Consider the following 9,146-nt stretch of genomic DNA (forward strand, 5'->3'; position numbering starts at 1 on the left):
AATTGCTGAGCCACTCCCTCTCTAATTAAAATTATCAATGGTTTACGTTGATATATATGTCAATCTAGTTAAATTGTCTTCAAGATCATAGTTGTGCGTGAAAAGATTGTGCTTCTTTCGGCAGGTGTATAAAAAATTCTCCCCAATTTCCTATTCCTTTTATGCACTTTTTGCCTTTGTCCGGAATTTTTGGAAGGATTGAAAGTTAGGGGTGCAAGATTAGGTTTAATAATTAATATTATAAAGACTAAGTTGTTTAGACTAGAAATAAATGAAGGTGAAGATGTGATAGTGGAAAACAAAAAGATTGATCAAGTGAATAGCTTTTCTTAACTGTGTAGTATTATTAATAAGGATCTGGGATAATGTGAAGGTATAAAAAGTAAAATAGTCGTGGCCCAGGGTGTTCTTTCAAAGTTGAATAAAATTTGGAAGAAAAAGAAGATAAGTCTGTAAACCAAGACAGGAATATCGGATGCTGCGGTAATAACGGGTATGAAGGATGGTTCCAAAGGAATTTTTTTAAAGGAATTGTCAACAAGTAGTCTTAGGTACCCCGGGTGTCCACAGGAGAGTAGGTTGTCCCCTCCTCAACGCCTCACTCTTTACGATAAAGTTTTTTATTGTTTTAAAAAATAAAGTTGTAAGACAGAGTCAAACTTTCGCGTAAAGAGCGAAAGTTCTGTTCGTTTTAAGTTTTAATGTCGCCCCTTACTTTCAGTTAAAAAAACTTGTTTTTTTATATTTAATTTCTGAACGTTTTTGAATTAATGCAGCTTTGATTTTGGCTCACTTTACATGAATAATTAAAACTAAATTCGCATATTAATTTTGCTTTTTTGACTAAATGGCTTTCTCGAAATTTTACTCTGACGTAACTTACGAATTAACTTACGTAACGAATTTCTATATTCATATGTTTTTATTACGTATACTAGGGAGTTCGCCCCATAGTCAATACCTCGCTCGTTACGCTAAAGTTCAATTTTATTCTAATCACAAACCCCTGAATCACAAAGGCCGGTTATTTAGAATAGATAGCTCTTTTGAAAGTACTAAAAAAAACTTTAGCGTAAAGAGCGAGGTATTGACTACGGGGCGAACCCCCTCATATACCGAATCATTTCTGTTCGTTTTAAGTTTTAATGCTGCTCCTTACTTTCAGTTGAAAAAAACTTGTTGTTTTTATTTGATTTCTGATCTTTTTTAAATAATGCTGGGAAATTCGGCGCCCCTTCATAGGAACATCCCTTCCCCCAAGGAAAAATCCTCCAAGGAAAGATTCTCCCCCGTAACCCTTACTACGACCCCCTCCCCCCTCCACCAGAAAAAAAAACTATATACTTCCCAATAACCAAAACTATATTTAAACAATGGACAAAGTTTATAACTTGCCGCCCATCCCCCAGGAACTTTGGGGGATTAAGTCATCCTCAAAGACATATTAATTTGATTTACGACTATACTGAACAAAATGGCTATCCCGCAACTTTGATTCGGTGTCTTCGAGGAACCAATGAGCGTTAGAGGGGCCCAAGTTGCCCTCGAATTTTTTTGGTCGCTTAAAAAGGGCACTATAACTTTCAATATCCGTTAGAATAAGCCCTCTCACAATATTTCAGAACTAATTGATCGATACAATCACCCCTGGGGAAAAAAACAAATAAACACGCATCCATGATATTTCTTCTGACAAAAAATACAAAATTCCACATTTTTGCAGATAGGAGCTTGAAACTTCTATAGTAGGCTTGTCGGATACGCTGAATCTGATGGTGTGATTTTCTTTAAAGTTTTCATGAAAATATGGTAAATTTTCTTAGGCGCTTAAGTTTTGATGGGTAAGAATAAACTTCATGAAAGTTATATATTTGAAATCACCATAAAAATCTCATTCTTTTGATGAATGTATTGTTATCAATATTCCATTTTTTTTAGAGTTTTGGTTACTATTGAGGCCGGTCGCTCCTTACTTACAGTTCGTTACCACGAACTGTTTGAATATGATTTGTTTATTAGGAGATTTTGACGCCCAGGTCGGTAAACACAGGGATAGATGGTATTCTAGCCTAAGTAAATTTGGTTTAGGAAAGGAAAACAAAAATGGCTACAGACTACTGCAATGTTGTAGGTATAACAATCTAGTTATAACCAATACAGTGTTTTCTCATAAAATGGCCCATAAGTTAACGTGGTATTCGCGCGATGGTAAGACAGCACACCTTATTGATTATTGAATTGTAAACGGGAGACTAGCAGAATCAATACAAGATACTGGGATATATAGAAGTGCGGCTATTGATGTTAATAGTAAAGATCAGCATCAAGTACTGTCTAGGGTTAAGTTAAAGCTGAAATTTTGAAAGGCTTCCAGGATCAGTTAAATACTATAGTGGAGAGTTTAAAATTAGACAATGTTGAAGATAAATGGAATAATTTTAGGAAAACAATTGTGAAGTTGCTGATGGTCTCTTAGGGACAAAAGTTAAGAACACAGCTAGGAATCATAGGCAGCGCGCTAGCGCTGCCTAAGTACAGAACGATGTGGGCACAATGTATTTTTTCTCTACCCGAGCACTTCGTATCGAAGGAGTTGTCGTAGAAACTTCGAAAAGGGGTCATTCGATTGGAAATGGGAGTGACTAGTGCCCTTTTTAATAGTCGAAAGTGATTGGAGGGCAACTAGCCCCACCTCCACGCCTATCATTCCCCCAAATATATCCAATCAAAATTTTGAGATAGCAATTTTGTTCAGCGTAGTTGATTTCCAGATAGAAAATATATTTTTGAGGAGGACACTCCCCCACAACCCTCAGGGCAAGGGCTTTAAGTTATGCCCTGGGGGCATATAAGGTTTTTATAGAAGGCGTTGTCGTAGAAACTTCAAAACAGGTTCATTCGATTGGAAATTCAAAGGGCTAGTACCCTATTTAATAGTGAAAAGTGATTGGAGGGCAACTAGCCCCCCACGCCCATTATTCCCCCAAATACATCTAATCAAAATTTTGACATTGCCATTTTGTTCAGCGTAGTTGATTTCCAGATAGAAAATATGTTTTTGAGGAGGACACTCCCCCACAACCCTCAGGACAAGGGTTTTAAGTTATGCCCTGGGGGCATATAAGGTTTTTATAGAAGGCGTTGTCGTAGAAACTTCAAAACAGGCTCATTCGATTTGAAATTCAAAGGAATAGTACCATTTTTAATATTTGAAAATGATTGGAGGGCAACTAGCCCCCCCCACGCCCATCATTCCCCCAAACACATCCAATAAAAATTTTGAGATAGCCATTTTGTTCAACGTAGTTGATTTCCAGGGAGAAAATATGATTTTGAGGAGGACACACCCCCACAACCCTCAAGTCAAGGGTTTTAGGTTATGCCCTGGGGGCATATAAGGTTTTTATAGAAGGCTTTGTCGTAGAAACTTCAAAACCGGCTCATTCAATGGGAAATTTAAAGAGATAGTACCCTTTTTATTAGTCTAAAGTAATTGGAAGGCAACTAGCCCCCCCTCCATGCCCATCATTCCGCCGAACACATCCAATCAAAATTTTGAGATAGCCATTTCGTTCGACGTAGTTTTAAGTTCTGGAAATTAGGTCTTTGAGGATGACAACCTCCTCACAGCCCCCAGGACAAGGGTTGCAAGCTATGTCCTGGGGGCATATAAACTTTTTATAGAACGCGTTGTCGTAGAAACTTCAAAAAGTGCTCATTTGATTAGAAATTGAAATGGCTTGTGCCCTTTCTAATAGTCGAAAATAATTGGTAGGCAACTAACTCCCTTTCCACGCCCACAATTTCCCCAAACACATTCAATAAGAATTTTGAGATAGCCATTTTGTTCCACGCAGTTAAAGTTCAGAAAATTATACCTTTGAATAGGACCCTTCCTCCACAGTCTTCTGGGCAAGGGTTATAAGTTATGCACAGGGGACAATTAAGTTTCTATTGAAATCTTTGTCGTAGAAATTTGAAAAAGGGCTCATTCGATTGGAAATTCGAACGTCTAGTGCCCTTTTTAATAGTCGAAAGTGATTTGAGGGAAACTAGCCCCCCCCTCTCTCGCCAACCTTTTCCCCAAACACATCCAATTAAAATTTTTAGAGAACCATTTTATTCAGTGTTTTGGATTTCCAGAAAGAAATTATGTTTTTGAGGAGGACATTCCCCAACAGGCCTCAGGGCAAGGGTTGTAAGTTATGCCCTAGGGGCATATAAGGCTTTTACTGAACGCGTCGTCGTAGAAACTTCGAAAATGACTCATTCGATTGGAAATTGAAATGGCTAGCGCCCTTTTTAATTGTCGAAAGTGATTGAAAGGCAACAAACACCCCTTACATTTCCCCAAACATATTCGATCAAAATTTCTTAATAGCCATTTTGTTCCACAAAGTTTAAAGTTTAGGAAATTATACCTTTGAGCAGGACACTCTCCATAGTCTTCAGGGTAAGGGTTATAAGTTGTGCCCTGGGGGCATATAAGGTTTTTATTGAAATGGGCAACTAATTCCCCTCTCACGCCCACCATTTCCCCAAACACATCCAATCAAAATTTTTATATATCCATTTTGTTCAACGTAGTCGAAAGTTGTGGAAATTAGGTCTTTTAGGTTAAAAACCCCATCAGAGCTTTCAGTGCAAGGGTTGTAATTTGTGCCCTGGGGGCATATAAGGTTTATATAGAGAGTTGTTGTAAAAATTTCAAAAGGGGCTAATTTGATTGGAACTTGAAATTGCCCTTTTTAATAGTCGAAAGTGAGTGGAGAGTGATTGACACCCCTCTTAAGCCCTCCATTCCCCCAAACACATCAAAGCTGAGAGATAGTCATTTTGTTCAATATAGTCCAAAGTTCTATATATTATGTATTTCCGAATGACCAACCCCCGAGAGTGCCCAGGGAAAAGGTTGTAAGTTATGCCCAGGAGGCATATAAGGTTTTTAATGATAGAGTTGTCGTAAAAACTTCAAAAGGGGGCTCATTCAATTGGAAATTGAGAGGGATAGTGCCCTTTTTAATAGTTGAAATTGATTGGACGGTAACTAACCCCTCTCTCACGCCCACCATTCCCCCAAACACATCCAATCAAAATTTTCAAATAGCCATTTTGTTCAACGTAGTAGAAAGTTCTGGAAATTAGGTCTGTGAGGATGACAACCCCCCCCCCCCCCAGCCCTCAGGGCGAGGGTTGTAAGTTATCCCCTGGGGGCATATGAGGTTTTTATTGAAAGCGTTGACGTAGAAACTTCAAAAGGTCTCATTTGATTGGAAATTAAAAGGGCTAGTGCCTTTTTAATAGTTGAAAGTGATTGGAGAAAGACTAACGCCCCTCTCACGCCCACCATTTTCCCAGACCCATCCAATCAACCTATTGAGATAGCCATTTTGTTCAACGTAGTTAAAAGTTTTAGAAATTAGGTCTTTGAGGATGATAACCCTCTCAGAGCCCTGGGGGCAAGGGTTGTAAGTTATGCCCTGGGTGCATACAAGGTTTTAAAGATAGTGATGTTGTAGAAACTTCAAAAAGGGCTCATTCGATTGAAGCGATTGTGCCCTTTTTAATAGTCAAAAGTAATTGTTGTATAACTAACACCTCTCACACCCACCATTTCCCCAAACACATCAAATCAAAAGACAGCCATTGAGAAAGCCATTTTGTGTAACGTAGTTGAAAGTTCTGGAAATTAGGTCTTAGAGGATGACAACCACCCTCACAGCCCTTAGGGCAAGAGTTGTAATTTATGCCCTGGGGCCATATAAGCTGTTTATAGGAATTTTTGTCGCAGAAACTCGAAAAGGCTCATTCGATTGGAATTCAAAAGGGCTAGTGCCCTTTTTAACAGTCGAAAGTGATTGGAAGGCAACAAACACCCCTTCCACGCCCACCATTTCCCCAAACACAGCCAATCAAAATTTTGAGATAGCCATTTTGTTCCACGTAGTTAAAGTTCAGAAAATATACTTTTGAGCAGTAAACTCCCCTCACAGTCTTCGGGGCAAGGGTTATAAGTTATACCCTGGGGGCACATAAGTTTTTATTGAAATCTATATCGTAAAAACTTGAAAAAGGGCTCATTCCATTGGAAATTCAAAGGTCTAATGCCCATTTTAATAGTCCAAAGTGATTTGAGGGCAACTAGCCCCCCCCCCTCTCTCGCCAACCTTTTCCCCAAACACATTCAATTAAAATTTTTAGAGAGCCATTTTATTCAGTGTTTTGGATTTCCAGATAGAAATTATGTTTTTGAGGAGGACATTCCCCAACAGGCCTCAGGGCAAGGGTTGTAAGTTATGCCCTAGGGGCATATAAGGCTTTTACTGAACGCGTCGTCGTAGAAACTTCAAAAATGACTCATTTGATTGGAAATTGAAATGGCTAGCGCCCTTTTTAATTGTCGAAAGTGATTGAAAGGCAACAAACACCCATTCCACACCCACCATTTCCCCAAACATATTCGATCAAAATTTCTTAATAGCCATTTTGTTCCACGAAGTTTAAAGTTCAGGAAATTATACCTTTGAGCAGGACATTCTCCATAGTCTTCAGGGTAAGGGTTATAAGTTGTGCCCTGGGGGCATATAGGGTTTTTATTGAAATGGGCAACTAATTCTCCTCTCACGCCCACCATTTCTCCAAACACATCCAATCACAATTTTGATATATCCATTTTGTTCAACGTAGTCGAAATTTCTGGAAATTAGGTCTTTTAGGATAAAAACCCCATCAGAGCTTTCAGTGCAAGGGTTGTAAGTTGTGCCCTGGGGGCATATAAGGTTTATATAGAGAGTTGTTGTAGAAATTTCAAAAGGGGCTAATTTGATTGGAACTTGAAATTGCCCTTTTTAATAGTCGAAAGTGAGTGGAGAGTGATTAACCCCCCTCTCAAGCCCTCCATTTCCCCAAACACATTCAATCAAAGCTTAGAGATAGCAATTTTGTTCAACGTAGTTGAAAGTTCTGGAAATAATGTATTTAAGGATGAAAAACCCCCGAGAGTCCCCAGGGCAAAGGTTGTAAGTTATGCCCAGGAGGCATATAAGGTTTTTAATGATAGAGTTGTCATAAAAACTTCAAATGGGGCTCATTCAATTGGAAATTGAGAGGGCGAGTGCCCTTTTAAATAGTTGAAAGAGATTGAAGGGTAACTAATCCCCCTCTCACGCCCACTATTCCCCCACACCCATTCAATCAAAATTTTCAGAAAGCCATTTTGTTCACCGAAGTAGACAGTTCTGGAAATTAGGTCTTTGAGGATGACAACCCCCCCACCCAGTCCCTCAGGGCGAGGGTTGTAAGTTATCCCCTGGGGGCATATAAGGTTTTTATTGAAAGCGTTGACGTAGAAACTTCAAAAGGTCTCATTTGATTGGAAATTAAAAGGGCTAGTGCCTTTTTTAATAGTTGAAAGTGATTGGAGAAAGACTAACACCCTCTCACGCCCACCATTTTCCCAGACCCATCCAATCAAAATTTTGAGATAGCCATTTTGTTCAACGTAGTTAAAAGTTTTAGAAATTAGGTCTTTGAGGATGATAACCCTCTCAGAGCCCTTGGGGCAAGAGTTGTAAGTCATGCCCTGGGTGCATACAAGGTTTTAAAGATAGTGATGTTGTAGAAACTTCAAAAAGGGCTCATTCGATTGAAGGGATTGTGCCCTTTTTATTAGTCAAAAATAATTGTTGGATAACTAACACCTCTCACACCCACCATTTCCCCAAACACATCAAATCAAAAGTCAGCCATTGAGAAAGCTATTTTGTGTAACGTAGTTGAAAGTTCTGGAAATTAGGTCTTAGAGGATGACAACCACCCTCACAGCCCTTAGGGTAAGAGTTGTAATTTATGCCCTGGGGCCATATAAGCTGTTTGTAAGAATTGTTGTCGCAGAAACTCGAAAAGGCTCATTCGATTGGAATTCGAAAGGCCTAGTGCCCTTTTTAATAGTCGAAAGTAATTGTAAGGCTTAACATTTTTATAGTAAAGATCGATCTGGAACTAATGTATTATTTTTGTTGTTGTTGTTGTTGTTTAGACCAATGCACTTTGTATCGAAGGAGTTGTCGTAGGAACTTCGAAAAGGGCTCATTCGATTGAAAATAGAAAGGACTGATGCCCTTTTTAATAGTCGAAAGTGATTGGAGGGAAACTAATACCCCTCCCACGCCCACCCTCCTATTTGACTTTATGCTTAAAAACTAAATGTTAGTAGTAATGCACCTATATATTTGAGCAGTGCTTGCGTAATTTGTCTTATCTCTAGCATGTACAAGAATATACACTTCAGTTTGACGTGCACATTGTAAAAAGTGTGCAAACCTATAAAGTGAACAAACGCGTTTTGGATATATGGTTGAGATTATATGACGCAACCAGACAGGTTTTTGAGGCAACACCCATTTTTTAGGGCCAATCAGAGAGAGAGCGGAGGTTACTCTATATACGATAACTTGATTGGTGATTGGATTTGAAAAAAAGGAGTGATTTTCATTGCAATTCTTATTAGTAAGAGAATTGAAATCAGAGAGAATAGTTTATTTGAGAGGATATTAGTAGAGAAAATGAGTGGAGCATTTACAGTATTGGAGATTGATGCTGGAGCCGGCAGCAGCAAAGATATACGAGCACCAATTTTGGCTGTGGAAATAACAGGAGGCTGTAGACTATGCCTTAAATGGGACGATATGTATGTTAGATATGTGATATCATTAAGCAAATTTAAAATGGAGGAGCAATTATGTTTTGCTGCGAAACTGAATATTGTACATATAAATAGACTTCAGGCAGCATTAGATGCGCTAGTGAAATATATTGATGAGAACAAAATGAATATGTGATTATAACTCTTGTAATTATGCCCAATAAAATTGTTTCTAAATCAAAGGTATTCTTCTTTCTATAGTAGACTAGCGTATATTTTTAGAGTAGAAAAAATTCTGGTTAGTCTGAAGTTGCTTGTGAGAGTGTTAGGACTCTAAAAAATGGAAATATTTGAGAAAGAGCGAATCATAGGGAATCTAGTGCTTATGGAAAAACGTTTGATTCTAGATGATGATTTTCTAGGGCTGTCTATTCAAAGGAAGATATTTTCTCAGGGAATGCTTGTCGATATAATGAAAACTGATTCTATATCATTAGAATAT

General features: G+C 38.5%; 1 protein-coding gene across 1 annotated transcript in view; it reads right to left on the reverse strand.

Annotated features, from left to right (window-relative positions):
* Positions 1 to 9,146, reverse strand: part of LOC148955285 (uncharacterized) — a 287,431-nt gene that overhangs the window by 200,647 nt on the left and 77,638 nt on the right. The gene's annotated exons all lie outside the window — the stretch shown is intronic.

The sequence above is a fragment of the Artemia sp. Qi Xiang Cuo genome, chromosome 2 (genome assembly GCF_049724085.1).
Source record: "Artemia sp. Qi Xiang Cuo chromosome 2, ASM4972408v1, whole genome shotgun sequence".
NCBI classification, from domain to species: domain Eukaryota; kingdom Metazoa; phylum Arthropoda; class Branchiopoda; order Anostraca; family Artemiidae; genus Artemia; species Artemia sp. Qi Xiang Cuo.